The 18966-nt window shown below is 39.2% G+C and overlaps 1 protein-coding gene across 12 annotated transcripts in view; it reads right to left on the reverse strand.

Moving 5' to 3' along the window:
* The window catches only part of TPK1 (thiamin pyrophosphokinase 1), a 351768-nt gene that overhangs the window by 284167 nt on the left and 48635 nt on the right, over positions 1-18966 (reverse strand). The gene's annotated exons all lie outside the window — the stretch shown is intronic.

An 18966-nucleotide genomic window follows, 5' to 3' on the forward strand; every position in this document is an offset into this window, starting at 1 on the left:
TGAGTGGCTTGAAAATATTCAACACATATTGAAGGTAATACAAATTCTGCAAAAGCCTAATTATATAAAAAAATGACAGTATTAATTATGCCTACCTCCTAGAACCAGCTCATAAGTTTCAAATGCAATCTCACCAGTTATGAGAGGAACTTAGTGGGTGGGGGGAGGGAGGAAAAAAGGAAGAGGAAAAGAATGATAGAAAAGGAAGGAAGGAAGGAAGGAAGGAAGGAAGGAAGGAAGGAAGGAAGGAAGGAAAAAAGGTAGACGGTATAAAACTTTGGGTTTACATCAATTATCACAAATGAATAAATCTACTCTTAAGTATATAGAGAAGTAGGTATCAGCCTCCTTATATATCAGCATCACAGGGTTGGTTTTTTTTTTTAGAAGCCAATTTCCTTCCCTGGAAATTCTGATTCAACATGCTGGCAATTGGACTGGTGCATCATGTTTTCTTTTTTTAAAGTTTTTTTTTTTTAATTTATTCATTTTTGAAAGATAGAGACAGAGCGCAAACGGGGGAGGGCCAGAGAGAGAGGGAGACACAGAATCCGAAGCAGGCTCCAGGCTCTGAGTTGTCAGCACAGAGCCCGACGCGGGGCTCAAACTCATGGACCGTGAGATCACGACGGCCACTCAACCGACTCAGCCACCCAGGCGCCCCGCATCATGTTTTCTTAAAAACCATCATAAGACAGTCTAATACATAATCAAAGTTGAGAATCATTTGTACAGTGCCTTGAGATATTAACAAATGATAGTAGATAGCCATTATTAATAGCATCATTATTTTTAAATACTGTTTCATATTTATCATATTCTTTAATATCATATCTTATTAATAATATTTTATTATAATTATTTGTAATTTTTTATTAAAAAAATTTCTTTAACCAATATGGTATAAGATCAAAAAAGAATTGAAGACCAGCACTGTAAATGAAAATACATTGAAATAAAACACAACTTAAAATATAAAAAATTTACTGAAATGCATTAGTAACTTACCAAGGATTTAATGATCTCTATTGTTTTTTTAATTTTTTTTTAACGTTTACTTATTTTTGAGACAGAGAGAGACAGAGCATGAACGGGGGAGGGTCAGAGAGAGAGGGAGACACACAATTTGAAACAGGCTCCAGGCTCTGAGCTGTCAGCACAGAGCCCGACGTGGGGCTCAAACTCATGGACCGTGAGATCATGACCTGAGCTGAAGTCGGACGCTTAACCGACCGAGCCACCCAGATGCCCCTATTTTAAAAAATTACTGGAAGACAGATATAATCAGTATTAGCCAAAACACATGCCATTCATTATATATAACAGCTAGGTTGTCAGAGGACCAAAGACCACTACTATGAATCTCTCATCCCTAAAAGTATTTCAGTTAAACAATAAAAACTCTAGGGCACTGAATTTCATTTTCATATTATACAAACTTGTACATTTAAAAGCAAGATTTTTTTTTCAAGTGTGCACAGGGAAATCAAAACTCAATTCATTCTTTGAGAAAATAAATTGCATGTGGAAAAAGCAGAACTATTAAAGAGCTCTGAACAAATATTTCATATCAAAGTCTATTAAAATAATCAAATTACCAATGAACTAAAAGCATTGGTAAATCAGATAGAAGAAATTGCTTCAGAGAAAGTAAACAAAGAGTAGACATAAATAGATACATCCCTGAGAAAACTCTGGCTTCACCCACCAAGAATGACCAGTCAATATATCCCAGTTACACTAGCATATGAATAAATTGTGCTCCCTTCCATTCGCAAAAGGTCCTGGTTTAAGTGGTAAGTTAAGATGGTCATCCGCCCTCGATCTTCAACTTTGACCCCATCTTTGTTTCAGTCTTCAGCAAAATTCACTTCAACGAGGTTTTCATCCCACCACCTCCATGAAATAGCTATTGTTTCAGTCATCGGTAACCATCTATTATAAAATTCAACAGCTAAATACAGGTTCTCATCTTGCCTGACGTATCTCCATAGCATAGCAAACTACACCACATCTTGCCTCTGTCTTTCTTGAATCACGTTCTTCCCTTGCCTTTTTGGAAACCACTCTCCATTGGTTCTCCTCCCATCAGCCTGGCCACTCAGTACCCACTGCTGCTTTCTCATCATCTGCATAAGAAGCACTCCCATATTTGTTGGGGCACCTGGGTGGCTCAGTGGGTTGAGCACAGCACTTGGGCTCAGATCATGATCTCAAAAGTTTGTGAGTTTCAGCCCCATATCGGGCTCACTGCTGTCAGCACAGAGCCACTTCATATCCTCTGTCCCCTTCTCCCTGCCCCTCCCCCACATGCACAGGTGTTCTATTGCACATGTGATCTCTTGCAAAAGAAGCATTAAAAGAAAGCAGTCACATTTTGGTGAGTACCTCTTCCAAATCTACTTTACATCCATTTACAATGAATTCACTCAAGCTACTTTCCCTAATAATCAAGTGAACTCCCCACCCCCAATTTGTCTGGGGATGAATAGGCTCCTTACCTAATAAAATTCCTCAGAGAATGAAATAACACCCTTGTAAAACACAATGGCCTCTTCTAGGTCCTGGAGTCCTGAGTACTACTCTTAAATGAATGTTATACAAAATACTCCAGGAAGGATACTGGAAAAAGTAAGCAATAAAACCAATCATCTTGCCTTAAAACTGCTAAATGGTGCTTTTTAAATGTTTATGTTTGTTTTCTTAATTTCAATATATTTAAACTAAAAACAAACCAACAGTTCACTCTTTTCTCCCACCCCTCACCCCTCTGGCAATTACCAATCTGTTCTCTGTACCTACAAGCTTAATTTTGTTTTTTTAGATTCCACATATAACAGAGGTCATGCAGTATTTGTCTTTCTCTGACTTACTTCAGTTAGCATAATGCCTTCAAGATCCATCCATGTTGTCACAAATGGCAAGATTCCTTTCTTTTTTGTGGCTGAATAATATTCCAATGTATATGAATGCCACAATTCTTTATCCATTCACCCATCAATAGATACTTGGGTTACTGTAAATAATACTGTAATAAACATGAAAAGTGTTTACATTTTTCTGAAATAGTGTTTTTGTTTTTGGATACATACCCAGAAATGTAATTGCTGGGTCATATGGTAGTTCTATTCTTAATTTGTGAGGAACCACCATACTGTTCTCCATGATGGCTGCACCAATTTATATGGCCACCAAAAGTGCACAAGGGTTCCCTTTTTTTTTTTAATGTTTATTTATTTTTGAGACAGAGAGGGACAGAGCATGAGTGGGGGAGGGGCAGAGAGAGAGGGAGACACAGAATCCGAAGCAGGCTCCAGGCTCTCAGCCATCAGCCCAGAGCCTGACACGGGGCTCGAACTCACAAACCGTGAGATCGTGACCTGAGCTGAAGTCGGACGCTCAACCGACTGAGCCACCCAGGCGCCCCCAAGGGTTCCCTTTTATCCACATTCTCACCAACACTTATTGTCTTTTTGATAATAGCCATTTTAACAGGCATGAGGGGACATCTCATGGTACTTCTGATTTCCATTTCCCTGATGATTAATGTTGAGCATCTTTTCATGTACCTGTCGGCCACCTGTACGTCTTCTTTTATAAAAATGTCTATTCGGGGGCACACAGGTGGTTCAGTCGGTTAAGCACATGACTTTTGATTTTGGCTCAGGTCATGATCTCACAGGTCATGAGTTTAAGCCCCACATCAGATTCTGCGCTGACAGCATGGAGCTTGCTTGGGATTCTCTATCTCCCTGTCTCTCTGCCCTTCCTCTGCTTGTGCACGTACATTCTCTCTCAAAATATATATATACGTATATTTCAGAATGTTCTATTCAGTTCTTCCACCTATTTTTTCAATGGATTTTTTTTTTTTTTTGGCTGTTGAGTTGTACAAATTCTTTGTATGTTTTGGATATTAGCCCCTTAATATATGATTTGTAATTGTTTTCTCCCATTCAGCACATTGCCTTTTCATCTTGGTGATGCTATCACATTGCTGTGCAGAAGCTTTTTGTCTTTTAACTTTTTTTAATTTACATCCAAGTTAGTTAGCATAGAGTACAACAATGATTTCAGGAGTAGATTCCTTAATCTCCCTTACCCCATTTAGCTCATCCCCCCACCCACACCCTCTCCAGTAACCCTCTGTTTGTTCTCCATATTTATGAGTCTCTTATGCTTTGTCCCCCTCCCTATTTTTATGTTATTTTTGTTTCCCTTCCCTTACGTTCATCTGTTTTGTCTCTTGAAGTCCTCATATGAGTGAAATTATATGATTTTTGTCTTTCTCTAATTTCACCTACCATAATACCCTCCAGTTCCATCCACATAGTGCAAATGGCAAGATTTCATTCTTTCTGATTGCCGAGTAATACTCCATTGTATATATATATACCACATCTTTATCCATTCATCCATCGATTGACATTTGGGCTCTTTCCATACTTTGGCTATTGTTGATAGTGCTGCTATAAACACGGGGGTGCATGTGTCCCTTCAAAAGAGCACACCTGTTATCCCTTGGATAAATACCTAGTAGTGCAATTGCTGGGTCGTAGGGTAGTTCTTTTTTTAATTTTCTGAGGAACCTCCGTACTGTTTTCCAGAGTGGCTGCACCAGCTTGCATTCCCATCGATAACGCAAAAGAGATCCTCTTTCTCCGCACCCTTGCCAACATCTGTTGTTGCCCGAGTTGTTGATGTTAGCCATCCTGACACGTATTAAGGAGGTATCTCATTGTGGTTTTGATTTGTATTTCCCTGATGATGAGTGATGTTGAGCATTTTTTCATGTGTCAGTTGGCCATCTGGATGTCTTCTTTGGAGAAGTGTCTATTCATGTCTTTTGCCCATTTCTTAACTGATTGTTTTTTGGGTGTCGAGTTTGGTAAGTTCTTTATAGATTTTGGATACTAACCCTTTATCTGAAATGTCGTTTGCAAATATCTTCTCCCATTCTGTCGGTTGCCTTTCAGTTTTGTATGCAGAAGCTTTTTAGACAGACATAGTCCGAACTGACGCTTTTGGTAGCATATTCAAAAAATCATCTCTAAGACCTATCTCAAGGAGCTTACCACCTGTTTTCTTCTAGGAATTTTATGGTTTTAGGTCTTATGTTCAAGTCTTTCATTCATTTGGAATTTTTTTTGTGTGTAAGTTGTTAAAATAGTGTCCAGTTTCATTACTTTGCATGTGGTTGTTCAGTTTCCCCAACACCATTTATTGAAGAGACTGTCCTTTCTGCACTATATACTCATGGAGGCTTTCTTCGTTTTAAGTTTATTTTGAGAGAGAGAGTGCAAGCAGGGAAGGGGTAGAGAGAAGGAGAAAGAATCCCAAGCAGGCTCCACACTGTCAGTGCACAGCCTGATGTGGGGCTCAGTGTCACAATCCATGAGCCAAAATCAAAAGTCAGACATGTAACCAACTGAGCCACCCAAAAGCCCCTATTCATGGCTTCTCTGTCATCAATTCATCATATATACATGTATGTATGTATGTATGTGTATATATATGTGTGTGTGTGTGTGTGTGTGTACATATTTGAGAAGAAAAAAAAAGCTTGAAGTATCACATTCCCTGATTTCAAAATACGTAGATAAGAAAGCTATAGTAATCAAAACAGTATCCTATTAGCATACAAATAGACACAAATAGACACACACACACACACACACACACACACACACACACAATGTCTGTGTCTAATAGGATACTGTTTTGATTACTATAGCTTTTTCATCTATGTATTTTGAAATCAGGGAATGTGATAGCTCAAGCTTTGTTGTTGTTTTTCCTCAAGATCACTTTGACTATTCAGAGTCTTTCATGGTTCCATACAAGTTTTAGGATTGTTTGTTGTTTTTCTGTGAAAAGTGCCATTGGAATTTTGATAGGGATTGCATTAAATCTGTATGTTCCTTTGGGTAGTATAGGCATTTTAATAATATCAGTTCTCCCCATCTATGAACATGGAATAGCTTCTCATTTATTTGTAGCTTCGCCACTTTCATCACAGTATTATAGTTTTCAGTGCACTCTTTAACCTCCTTGGTGAAATTTATTCCTAGGCATTTTATTCTTCTTGATAGGATTGTAAATGGGGTTGTTTTCTTAATTTCTCTGATAGTTCATTATTCATGTAAAAAAAAAAACAGATTTTTGTGTATTGATTTTATATCCTACAACTCTACTGAATCCTTTTATTATTTCTAACAGTTTTTTTGATGCAGTCTTTAGAATTTATATATATATATATATATATATATATATATATATATATATATATAATTTGTCATTTGAAAACTGTAATACTTTGACAGCTGCCTTTTCAACTTGGATAGCTTTTATTTATTTTTCTTGCCTAATTACTCTGGCTAGGACTTCCAATACTATGTTGAATAAATGGTGTCTTAATCATTATAAATTAAGAAAAATCTAAAAGAAAAAACTGAAGATGCCCTGCAGGAGTACAACTAAATAATTAAAGAGTTTGGAAATATTTTTTTATGAGAATAAATTAAGACTTTTTGAGTTAAATGGATATTTATATTTAGTACCTATTTAGGGAATACAGAAATCCATGTATTATGCCACAGAGCCTGAAAAACCTTATTAACATTTAATCTTTAGGTTAAAAGTGTATTTAAGAGTCTGAAAGGTTTAAATCAATTCCTATGAAGAGCATTACCTACTTCCCACAATGCAGCCATAATGGGTCTGTCCATGTTTGATTATCCTAACATTATAAAAACTATGCCACTAAAAACCAAATGCTTCTGATAAATTCTCACAAGAAGCCACTAGGCCAGAAATGTATTTTACACCTGGCAAGTTTCTACTGTGTAAGCAGAGGGGAATAGGAAAAGGAAGTTAAGTCTAACAACGTTTTAAGTCTTTCTGGACATAGAAGAAAAAGTCATATGAAGGAATTTTTCTTTTTTGACCCTTGTAAAGGTTAACCATCTACCCGTTCCCAGAAAACATCCTCACCATAACCCAAATGAAGGAAGCGGAGTTCTTCATGTTGGAACACTGACATCTCTTGAGCTGCTGACAGAATTCAAAGCTGCTCCATCAACTGTCCTTTGCCCTGCTGACCTGGGCGACAATAAACTGTGTTTCCTGTCAATCAATAAATCAATCACTGCCTAGCAAACTGTAGACGTAGTGTCATAACCTTAAGGGTTCATCATGAAATACTAAAAAATTATAGCCCCTCACATTGGTTTTGACATGTTGACAGCTAGGTCCACAATAGTACTCACACTTGAAAAGTCAATCCATAACATTTTCTGAAGCAAAATCCATTTAAGTTTGGCACATGCTTCTAACACAGAAGGCCTATCTTCAATCCCTAGGCTACTCTTACAACCTCAACTATTCCTGATCACCTCAAAAAGCACAGCACCCCTCTAACTGACCCACAGTGAGGGCCAAAGAGGTTCGTTATGCCAATAAGCACTTCCGTTTTTAATACCTTCTCTAGATCTTACATTTGGGCTTGATTAGATATGAGAACTACTTGCGGGGGGGGGGGATAGGGAGATCTTCATATACAGCAATATTATACATAATGACAATATAAAGAACTTCTTAAATTTCCTTACACAGGATTTTGACTCAAAAGGAATACAAATATTTATAATCAAAATTAAGTCCAAATTAAGCTACATTGGGATATATTCAAACCACACTCTGACACTCTCTGAGACCTCTAGTTGGTAAGGAGAAAACAAATGACATTTATTTGGAGTTCCAGGGTTTGCTAGGCACTAAGTCAATGTCCTTCTCAAATTGATACTGGTTACATAGTACACGATCATGTGATTGATCAAATTACTTCTGAATAAAATAGAAGTCTTTTTGTTCCAGACGCCTGGGTGGTTCAGTCATTTGAGCATCTGACTTCGGCTCAGGTCATGTTCTCACAGTTCGTGGGTTTGAGCCCCACGTTGGGCTCTATGCTGACAGCTCAGAGCCTGGAGCCTGCTTCAGATTCTGTGTCTCCCTCTCTCTCTGCTCCTCCCTGCTCACACTCTGTTTCTCTCTCAAAAATAAAATAAACATTAAATTTTTTTAAAAAAAAAAATTTTTGTTCACCCTTAAAAAAAAGTAAAAAGTACACAGATTTTAATTCCAAAGAACCACGTACCATGAAGTAATTCTGATTATCTACATACGGTCCACTACAGGACAAGGCAAACCCACAATGGAAGAAACCTTACTAAACTCAAGGTAAATAAACACTTTTAGCTCATGGGTACTATGGGCTTTTAGAGAATTTAAGAGCAACTTCTATGAGTAGGCCCCAGCTTCTCAACAAAAGATCTGCCCTAGGACACTGGTAAACACTTTCATATGCTAACACCTCACACTTCAGTGGCCCTTACTCAGATCCAGGTCCAGGGGAACAGAACAGGTCAGGTTTTTCAACTTCTGGGTGATTCGATTTTGTTTTTCATAGGAATGATATATACACAAAACAGAATGTGAAGCAAGGCTATCCAAAGGTCTGGTTTGGTTTTTAATCGAAAAGAAAGGAAACAATGCATTAGCATCGGCTTATGCTACGTCCAACATACCAAGCAGTCTCCAAGATAACAGTAAGTGCAAAAGCAAGGTTGCAAATGAATGAGTATGCGTCCGCATTTTATAAAGGAAATATATACATATATTTTTACAAATGCCAAGAGGAAAAATGTTAGTTAGAACACAAAAATAGAAGGGAGCATTGATTTTACGTTAATCTGTCCTATTTTATGAATTTGGCACCCTGTGCTTATGGGATTAAAAAGAAGGTGAAAGAGAAGAGTTTAACATGCCAGCCAACTTGCCCAACCCAAAAGGTGTTGGCCAACAATCATTAAACACCACACTGGAGTAGAACAAAGAATTACTAACACGGTACATTGAGTTTCAGAGTGAAAGTTAAAAGCAGAGAATTTGTGGAACACTATCTACCAATCTCTCCTCCCCAAATTACCAAGTAATTTACGCTATTTAAACAGTGTTTTTAAGTGTTTTTTTAAGAAGCTAGGGAAAGTGACTTACAACCACATTCTCGGGACAGCCAATAAAGATACAACTCACTCTATTTTTTAGATTTTTTTAACGTGTATTTATTTTTGAGAGAGAGACAGAGTGCGAGTGGGGGAGGGGCAGAAAGAGAGGGAGACACAGAATCTGAAACAGGCTCCAGGCTCTGAGCTGTCAGCACAGAGCCCGACACGGGGCTCAAACCCACGAACTGAGATCACGACTGGAGCCGAAGTGGCACATTTAACCAACTCAGCCACCCAGGCGCCCCAACTCACTCTATTTTATAGAGCAGAATGTAGGGTTCCCCCACCATGCACTGTAACACACTGTAGAAAATTCAGGAAATACTTGTTCTTCAAAGGTTAGGGTAAGTTTTGTATAAATCGGTGTTACATTTCAGAATGTACCCAAGTCCCCATTCCCAATTCTGTGAGTATTTTCATACTGCTCCCACAAAGAACTTTTCCCTTCAATAGTTCCCTGAAACGAGGGCAGGAAACCTCATTGAAAACGGAGTGGGGAACCCTTAACAGGCCGCTCTCACATACACACAGCACTTGCAGCCTGCATCACCAGCAGAAAGGAATTATTTTGACAGGGAGGGTGCTTTTCACATAGCAGTTTTATTTGCTGCCTTTACGAAAAGGAAGGGAAGTTCCCTCCCTGCCCCAGCAACAAAGCAGCAATCACCTCCTGCAGCCAGTGAGGAAACCACCACAACTTGGAACTCCTGTCCTTCTCCAGGGAAACTCTGTGCAAAAGAACCCTCCCCAATTTCTTCCCTGAAACTAGTCAAAGCTGACCTTGCCTGGGTCTCTTCGGACCTGTCCGTGGTTCACCATAGTTTGCTTGTCCCCAGGTGCACTTCCTTTGCCATTCCCTGATAAACTCATTTTGCTAGTAAAGTAACCGGCTATTTTATTTTTAAGGTTGACATTTACCAGAAATGAACACAGAAGAAGGTGTAACAAGCTAAAAACCAATTACCTTAGGAGAATGAGAATCAAAAGGGGAGCAAGAAATCATTAACTTTCTCTGTATTTGCCTTTATATCATATAAATGCTGAAATCAACTCTGTACTCCATTTAAAAGCTCTTTAAGAAGGAGGTGAGGAGGGAGAATTTATGAGCAAAAATAGCACACAGAAGCAGATTAGAAACTGAAAACAGGCTGGGGGTAGACCTCAAAATGTTAGTTCTGTTCTCTCAGAAAAGGAGAAGCTGACAAGGGCGGGGGTGGCGGCTGGGGGGGGGGGCGGTAGGAAACACCACCAGTCACATGCTAGTTAAAAGAAAGCATTTTGGTTCATTTATTCATAAACTCATTTAGTATTTGCCTACCTAACTTTATAAAGGATTTTAACAGCCTGCACAATGCATTCTTTAAGTCGATAGTTGCGGCACTGAAATGAGAGCAGCCTAGTTGTTCAACAGGGAGAAGAGGCCTCCTACTTCGATGAAAACTGAAGATACTGATGGCATAAACTTTCTGCCTCACGCCACACAGTAAAATTCTATTACACACTCACGCAACGTGTATATAAACTTACATATAGTTATGAAACTGTAAATTTAATACAAAAACTAAGAAATTTCTCTCAAGATGGAGTGAAGAAAAATCCTTCTAGGCCGATGTGCACGGCAAGAGATCAAAACCGAAAATACCGGGATCATTACTATTCCTAGGCTCAGGTGCTCATCTCTGAACCTCCCACATGAGGCAAAATGCCCAGCATACGGTAGGTGCCCAGTAACACTGATGAAGTTTATCAGTGACTGAAACGCATATCCTGTTTGGTCAGCAGCGGTGGCAGTTTGGTCAGGTTTCCAACCTTCTCAGCTCCTACGTTCCAGTCTACAGGAAGGGTCTAGACTGGTTCACTGTCCTGTGGTCAGTCACCTTCCTCATCCCCGTATCTTTGTGGTTTTCCTTCTGCCCTAAAGACTACTCAGAATAACTCAGTGCTTAACAACATCAGCTTTGGGATCACACAGACCTAGTTCAAATCCCAGTTTTGTCATTAGCTGTAGGACTTTGGAGACATTTGAGACATTTATTTAACAAGTCTGAGTCTACAAAGTGTGGACTATAGTAACAGGAGATTCAATGAAAAAACATGTAGAAAGAGCTTAGGATGGTGTCTGAACAAAATAAATCAATACTCAGCAAACGTAGTTGTCCGCCCTGGAAAAGACCTGCTTACCCTTCAAATGCTAGAGCAAATATTTTATACTCCTTTTCTCTACCTCTCTTTTACCCCTTTATTATTCTCACCTGTATATCACAGTATTTAATTCTTTCCACTAATAGTTATATACTTCTCTTTCAGCAAAGTTATATACTTCTCTTTCAACAAAGTGTATAGTCAAGGCATGTAGAAAAAAATAATGTACTCCTTCCTTTTACCTTCAAAATTGAGTATAGCTCCCGGCACAGCACGAAGAAGTCTTGAAATAACAGTTCTGTAACATGAACTTTAAAAACCATGCATTGTGTTGTTTTCCTGTACCACTAAATAGTTACCCCCAAAACTCAACACACGTACAGAGGCTCACAAACTTAACCATCATAATTTTAGAGTGTTCTAACTTTCCAATTAGTCTCTAAGACTATGTCTTATAAAATTGCTTCTAACAACAACCTGTATGAACAGAAATCCAATCTTAGAACTTTTTTTTTTTTAATGTAAAGAACAAACCACGAGAGGCTCAATATAGAGGTCCCTCACTTAATGAACCATATGGCCAAGTTCTAAAGCAGCTACACACTGAATTCTATTTCTTTCTTTGGCATTCATTATAAAAATAAGACATTGATGCTTAAACCTCTTCCTGTAAATCTACAGGCTGGTTAATAATCAGTAACACTTACGGTCAAGTTGCCAATGCCAAGAAGGTTCCGTGTGAACTACACCCCACCACTGCTCCACCCACACACACATCTGGAAATGATGTGGGCCAAAGGGAGGAAATGTACCTTTCCCCCGCTTTCCCCTGCCAGGACACATAAAAAGAATGGTTTTAATATCCTGGGCACACATCCATGAACCTGGTTATAACTTTTCCTCCTTCCAGGACTTTAAAAAAAGCCTATCCAGGGGCGCCTGGGTGGCTCAGTTGGTTAAGCGTCCGACTTCAGCTCAGGTCACGATCTCACGGTCCGTGAGTTCGACCCCTGTGTTGGACTCTGTGCTGATGGCTCAGAGCCTGGAGCCTGCTTCCGATTCTGTGTCTCCCTCTCTCTGCCCCTCCCCCATTCATGCTCTGTCTCTGTCTCAAAAATAAATAAACGTTAAAAAAAAAATTTTTTTTTTAAAAAGTCTATCCGAATCTAAAGGAATACCATGACACTGTAAGTTGACAAGCATTAGCAAATTCGCACCACGAACAACTAGCCCAAATAGGTGAAGGATGCATGAAGCCCTGATTTCAAGCACTTGCCAATTTCCACAGAGCAAATGGCCATGGCCATGGCCATTTACAACCTAATAAGTGGCTTGCACATTTCTTGAGTACTTAATAAGCATCTGGAGACTCTCTCTTGCAATCACTGCTCTTGAAAAAGGATACTTGAATCCCTAGATTTCTGGTAACCTTAAAATACAAAGTATGTTAATTCTACCTTGTATAAACTAATAAAACTGTAACCAACTACTTCATATTGTTGTATCTGAGTCTCAGCAGGAATTAAAACCCTTCTAAAAGGGAAAAAACACAGTTCCCTAGGTCTTGACTGTAAATAAATAAAATTTAATCATTTTAATTTAAAAATTCTAATAGAAAAAATTTGGAACATCTATATTTGACCTGGAAGATATTTTAATACATCAGGTGTCTAATAATTCCTCTATCATCCCTAGACACAGAATGAAATATTCCAATAAAGAGAATATGATTTGCACCAAAGGAGAAAAAAAATACAATCAAACTAGTTTTTGTTTTGTTTTACTTGCCAGAAAAATCTCTACTGACTACATTCAGTTGTGACAGCGAATCCCAGGGCCTAATTTTTATAATACATCTGGAATCTTTCAGTTTTATCTAATCACTGATTTAAATTTTAAAGAACTATTTGAGATCTATATGGAAACAATTTATCATACACACAACACTTCATGATTCCACCTGCCGCAGACAAGAAAAGTAACCACAAATGCCAGTACAGTTTTATTTATTCACCAAGTATTACTCAACACTTTCTACACTCCCAGAACTATTCTAGGAATAAGGGTTACAGCAATGAAATTCCTGCCTCACGAAGTTCACATTCCTTGCAAGAAGACATAAAATATACAAAATAAATAAAATACACAGGATGTTGCACAATGATAAATGCTAAGGAGAAAAACAAGTCAGGGAAGTAAAAAAGGAGAGGTTAGGTCACTTGCAACATCTAGACTCTAAGGAGGTGATGAGTAAGTAGGAAGTGAGACAGATGGGGCCCAAGGCTCCCTGTAGGGAAAGGAACCCCTCGTGCAGAGGCATCGAGGCCACTGCTTTCCTGGAACGTTCAGAGAAAGATGGACAAAGCGAATCTGGCTAGAGCTAAGTAAGAAAGGGGAACAGTGGTGGGAATTAAGGCCACAAACAGAAGTTAACCTGGGGTTTAAAACCCGTGTTTCTGAACTTCTCATTTACACTTTTAATGTTTTTTTTTTTAAAGCAATTAAATGAATTTGTGGTAAGGTTTTCACATCAATTGCTATCATTACAAAGAGAATGTTCTCAACGTGGGAAAAAGCCGGAAGTTTCATTGCTTTGTTCCTGAAAATGTGTGGAGGACGGGAGTGGGGAGAGGGATGAATATTCTATTCCTCTCACTCTTCAGCTCCATGATATTTTATACACCTTTTTTTTTTTTTAAACAGTCTTTACAATTCAGCAAACTGCTGGTTTCACAGTATAAAATGACAATCTGAGTCCATGAAGAGAACGGGCTGAATATCATTTTCACGGAAAAGAAGCCAATATCAAAAGAACAAGGTCCAGTAAGATAAAGATTTAAACACGGTTGCCAGAAGTCAAGGCGACGCTATAGATTTCTGAGTCCGCTACTCATTCCACTAGACGTTTAACTGCAAGTAGGGTAGTTCGTGCCATCCAGGTTGTCCTCTAGGACCGCGACATTATTACAAAATGATCAGCGAGCAGTAAAAGTACAACACGTAAAAAGCTGGCAAACCCTGAGAATAAACCAAACCATCTCCAGGGTCCCCTTCTCTGCACCTAACACATGAAGAACACTCCACATTAGCTGAGTCAAGGGAAACACAACCAGTGCTCATGCTCTTACTAACTAACCTTTGTACCCAGCAATCATGTGAGATTTTGAAGCAAGTCAACTCATTGCCCAATATGCACCCAGTTACTGGTTGTTCCACATCCCCACAGGGCAGCTGGTGCTACTTGCCGTAAAACATCCTAGGACACAAAGTTTGTCAGACATGATGAGATACTTGTTCGTAACTTTCATGAACATACATGGCTAACCAATTATCTACTTCTAACTCTCTTATTTTATCTGTAGGTTACGTTTAGCAGTACGAAAGCAGAGGATATGACCTGGTGGGTTCCCAGATCCCGTGTCTAGTCCTCTGGGAAAAACTGACACGACTGGAGCCATTCTCAGATGGAGCTGGAGTGGCCACCGGAGAGAAACTCCCTCACCCACCTTTGTTTGAACCGGGCCAAAACCCGTGGACGGGGGCAAAATGGCAACTGTCTGAGAAGTCAGCAGCACACACACATGGTCGCAAGACTGGCAGTTACGGACTTTCTGAAGATGAAGGCAGCAGTCACTCCACGCATAACCCCGGTGGCTTGGTTTGTCAAAACGCCGACAGAGAACTTTTTTCCCTCTTATTTCACGCAATTGGCCCCACTTCCTTCTCCTCACAAAAGCCCCCTAAAGGACATCATCAATGCAATTAAAGCCAATATTTCAGCGACTCTTGCTATTACTTTACACCAATATCACGAGTATTTATGTGAGATACGGACTATAAATAAATCAATTAAAGGTTGTGGAATTAAGGTGCCAGAATAAAACAAGTATGAATTAACCAGCAATGATCGTAACGTTCTCTGCTTTTCTAACAGAAACTACTCTTTATAGTTAAAAGTCATTATTTCCCTGTGATGCCATAAGGGGCTGATGATATTAAGATGATTACTAATGTCTTACAGCCAAGGAAGAAATTAAGTCTCAAAACAGACGACATGAAGAACAACAAATGAAACAAAGCCAATGCGCCAAGTACAATGAGATTCCATGTCAAGGGAAACCTAACCCCCCAGCGGGGGGCGGGGGGGAGATGGGGGGAGAGGGTCACAGAAAACTTACTGGGGCGCTCGTGAAGGACCGACCAGCAATAGTGAGTCCTTCAGGTGGAAGTATGGTACTCAGATACAATATCATTTGCAAAAGGGGTCAAACACACACACTAACTGGCAATACTATGAGCGGGAAAAGGAGGGGTTTAAGGAGGCCATCAGACTGGGGTGGCCCTAATGCCCTGGGAGCCTATGTGAGGAAATGGGAAGCTGAGCCAGTCTGCTGTAAATGCACTGGCATCTTAGAAAATGAAATTCGGGGTGCCTGGGTGGCACACCCGCTTAAGTGCCCAACTCTTGATTTTGGCTCAGGTCACGATCTCATGGTGAGTAGGAGCCCTGCATCAAGCTCTGCACTCACAGAAATGTAATATATAATATAGATTAAGCTACAGCTAATCAAATAATTTCTTTGCCTTGCTGCCAGGACAACCGTCTCTAAGTTCTGCCTGGGGCTCCTGGCAGTTGACCACTCCTAACTGCTTCAGTTTGGGGCTGCCCAAGTCAGACAGATATTTGCTCCAATAAACTCTTGAAAATGTTTATGTGTCCCAGTTTATCTTTTAACAGGGGTAATGGGAGGAGAGAAACCTAGAGACAGTGGTGGTAGCCACATAGTAAAATATATTTCAGACCATTTCGAGTAATGATCACCACCTTCTCCTCACCATTAATTTCAGCTGAAGATTCTGAAGACGCAAATAATTGATATTTTAAAAAATCTCCATTCTGATATGGCTGTTATTGGCCTTATTGCTGACAGCAATGTCAAGGTGTTCCAGCTAGCTGTAAGACCGTGAATGTCTTCTTTAGACCTGACGTGCTCAAATTAAAATGAAATAGCTCTTAACATTATTTTGGCTAATCAACTCATGTTCTTCACCATTATGATTCAGCAGGTAGGGCTTCTAAAATTACAGACTGCTCGAAAAAGCTAAAAGGAATGTGATTAAGATTATGAATGAAATCTAAAGCGGACAGGTTCAATCTGCTCCCAAGTATAAAAGCCCAAGAATATATCCCGTCAGCATCTGAATAATAAGTGCCAACACAGCAAGCTGTCATCTGGAACTCTTCGCAGCTCCTCCCTTCGAGCACTGATACGGCAGGAGCCATAGAGTAGGGCTGTATGAGGAGGCGATTAGAGCTCTCATCTCCAAGTACTGTCAGGCTCAAAAGAATAATAAGATGCTACTCTTTTATTATACCGTTACACAGACTGCTATACGCTAACTTCCCATACAATAAGGTAACATTTACTGAATGCTAACGAGGTATCAAGTACTGAGAGTCTCCCCAACTAGCAAAGAGAAGCTCAAAGAGGGCATGAATCTCTTAGAATGCACTGCTGTATCCACAGTGCCTGGCATAGAGGAGACGCTTCCTAAGTATTCATTAAATACAGAATAAAAAAGAAAACACAAGTTGGAAACCAAAGTATTGCAGATGCACTGCTTAATCCCTACAAAATAGGGGGGAATCCTGTTGCTTCTCCCATTTTGCCAAAGGAAAAACTAACACCTAAAACAGAAATTAATTTGCCAAATGGCAGCACAAGGCCACATTTTCCCACCAAAGTCTCAGTGGTTAACCTCCAAGCTTCTCCTTCCATATCTGTGTTAATTTCCTACTTAGGACAACACTTCATGCGAATCCCAAGAGGTCTGAGACTTAGAGTTCAAAATAGGGAGAAAAAAAACACCTCAGGAAAGGCTAAGTAGAAGATTCTCCATAATCTGTCAACAACCACTGAGTTTCCAGCCGAATTAACAGGCTGCTTCTAAAACCTTCAAAGAGGCAGAGAAGGGCTAAGAAAATTAAAGGAGTCTCTAGGATGAAGGGCAATTTTGATGGATGTTTCAGCATTAAAAGTCCTGCTGTTTGAATGTTTTAAATTTCCCTGATTATTAATGTAAGTAAAGTCTCTTTTTCAAACTATTATTTTTCCTTCTATCAGCCTTTTAAAATTGTTTCCCAGGCGTGCCTGGCAGTCTCAGTTGGTAGAGCACATAACTCTCAATAACAGGGAGGGAGTTCAAGCCCCATGTGGGGCATGGAGATTACTTAATTTAACAAAACATTAACTTTTCCCAAATTATATACAATGAACATATTGACTTTAAGTAATATTTATTTTGTCAAATCTAAGCCAGAGCTTATCAGAATGTTTCCAAGAATGACTTTTCATACAACTAGGTCATGACTGTCATTTGCTGACAGTGACTGCAAGGTGCCATTCCAATTTCAGGAAGGTTAAGAAGTGACAGAAACATAACTCTCTTAATCCATGGAAAAACAGAGCAACAGCTAGAGAGTGTGCAAGAGTGAAAGTTTCTCAAGAAAAGAGGAATCTTGGGGCGCCTGGGTGGCTCAGTCGGCTGAGCATCCGACTTCGACTTTGGCTAGGGTCAAGATCGCACGGCTCATGAGTTGGAGCCCTGCGTCGGGCTCTGTGCTCACAGCTCAGAGCCCGGAGCCTGCTTCGGATTCTGTGTCTCCCTCTGTCTCTGCCCCTCCCCTGCCCATGCTCTGTCTCTCTCTGTCTCAAAAATAAATAAAACATTTAAAAAAATTAAAAAAAAAAAAGAACAGAGGAATCTTATGCTTTGTCCAAAGAGCCTTAACACAAAATCAAATAGAATGTAGCAGTCCAAAAAATATCAACTAAAAATACATAGAACAATTAATGGTTTGTTTTTAAATTCTGTATGTAGTGTATTTCTTTAAAAAATATATCTAAAACAATATATGAAGTAAAATTTTCAACACAAAGGTGTATTAAAACTTTTTTTTTAAACCAAACAATGGATAAACTGGAAAAATGGATCATTTCTAAACCTCTGGGCGTGTTAACACGAAACACCGCATGTTTAATGTTTGTTTATTTATTTATTTATTTTGAGAGAGAGAGAGTACCAGCGGGGGAGGGGCAGAGAGGGACACACACACACACACAGAACCTGAAGCAGGCTCCAGGCTCTAAACCATCAGCACAGAGCCCAAAGCAGGGCTCGAACTCATGAACCGCTAGATCATGACCTAAGCCGAAGTCAGACGCTGAACCGACTGAGCCACCCAGATGCCTTGAGGCTGCATGTTTAAATTAAAAAATAATAATAATAAGCAAAATAGAAAGTATGCATGGGAGACAAGGATTATATCACACAAAGATGTGACTTAGTGTTTGGAGGCTCCTACAAATGCTTGAAGGTTTACAAGAAAAACTAAATAATGTAACTTGCATAGAGTACTGAGCAGATACTCACTGTAGGTAACTGTCAGGGTTGTTGATTTTTCACATTAATTTATATACTATTCCATATACATGGCAAATTAATCTTAAGGCATATTGGATCTAAAACCAGCAGTTAACAAAACACAGCTAACATAAAGCTTCAAGTCAACCTGGTTTTCTTCAAATGTAAATTACATGTATACATGTATATATGTGTATGTATGTATATGTATATGGTGTGTATATGGCATCAAAATGGAGTAGAGCTGTAACAACTTTAAATTTTAAGTAAGAAAATACAAATGGTCTCCAGATAAAAATGGTACACAGCCTAAGATAAAAATTTTCTTTCTAAC

The sequence above is a fragment of the Panthera tigris genome, chromosome A2 (genome assembly GCF_018350195.1).
Source record: "Panthera tigris isolate Pti1 chromosome A2, P.tigris_Pti1_mat1.1, whole genome shotgun sequence".
NCBI classification, from domain to species: Eukaryota; Metazoa; Chordata; class Mammalia; order Carnivora; family Felidae; genus Panthera; species Panthera tigris.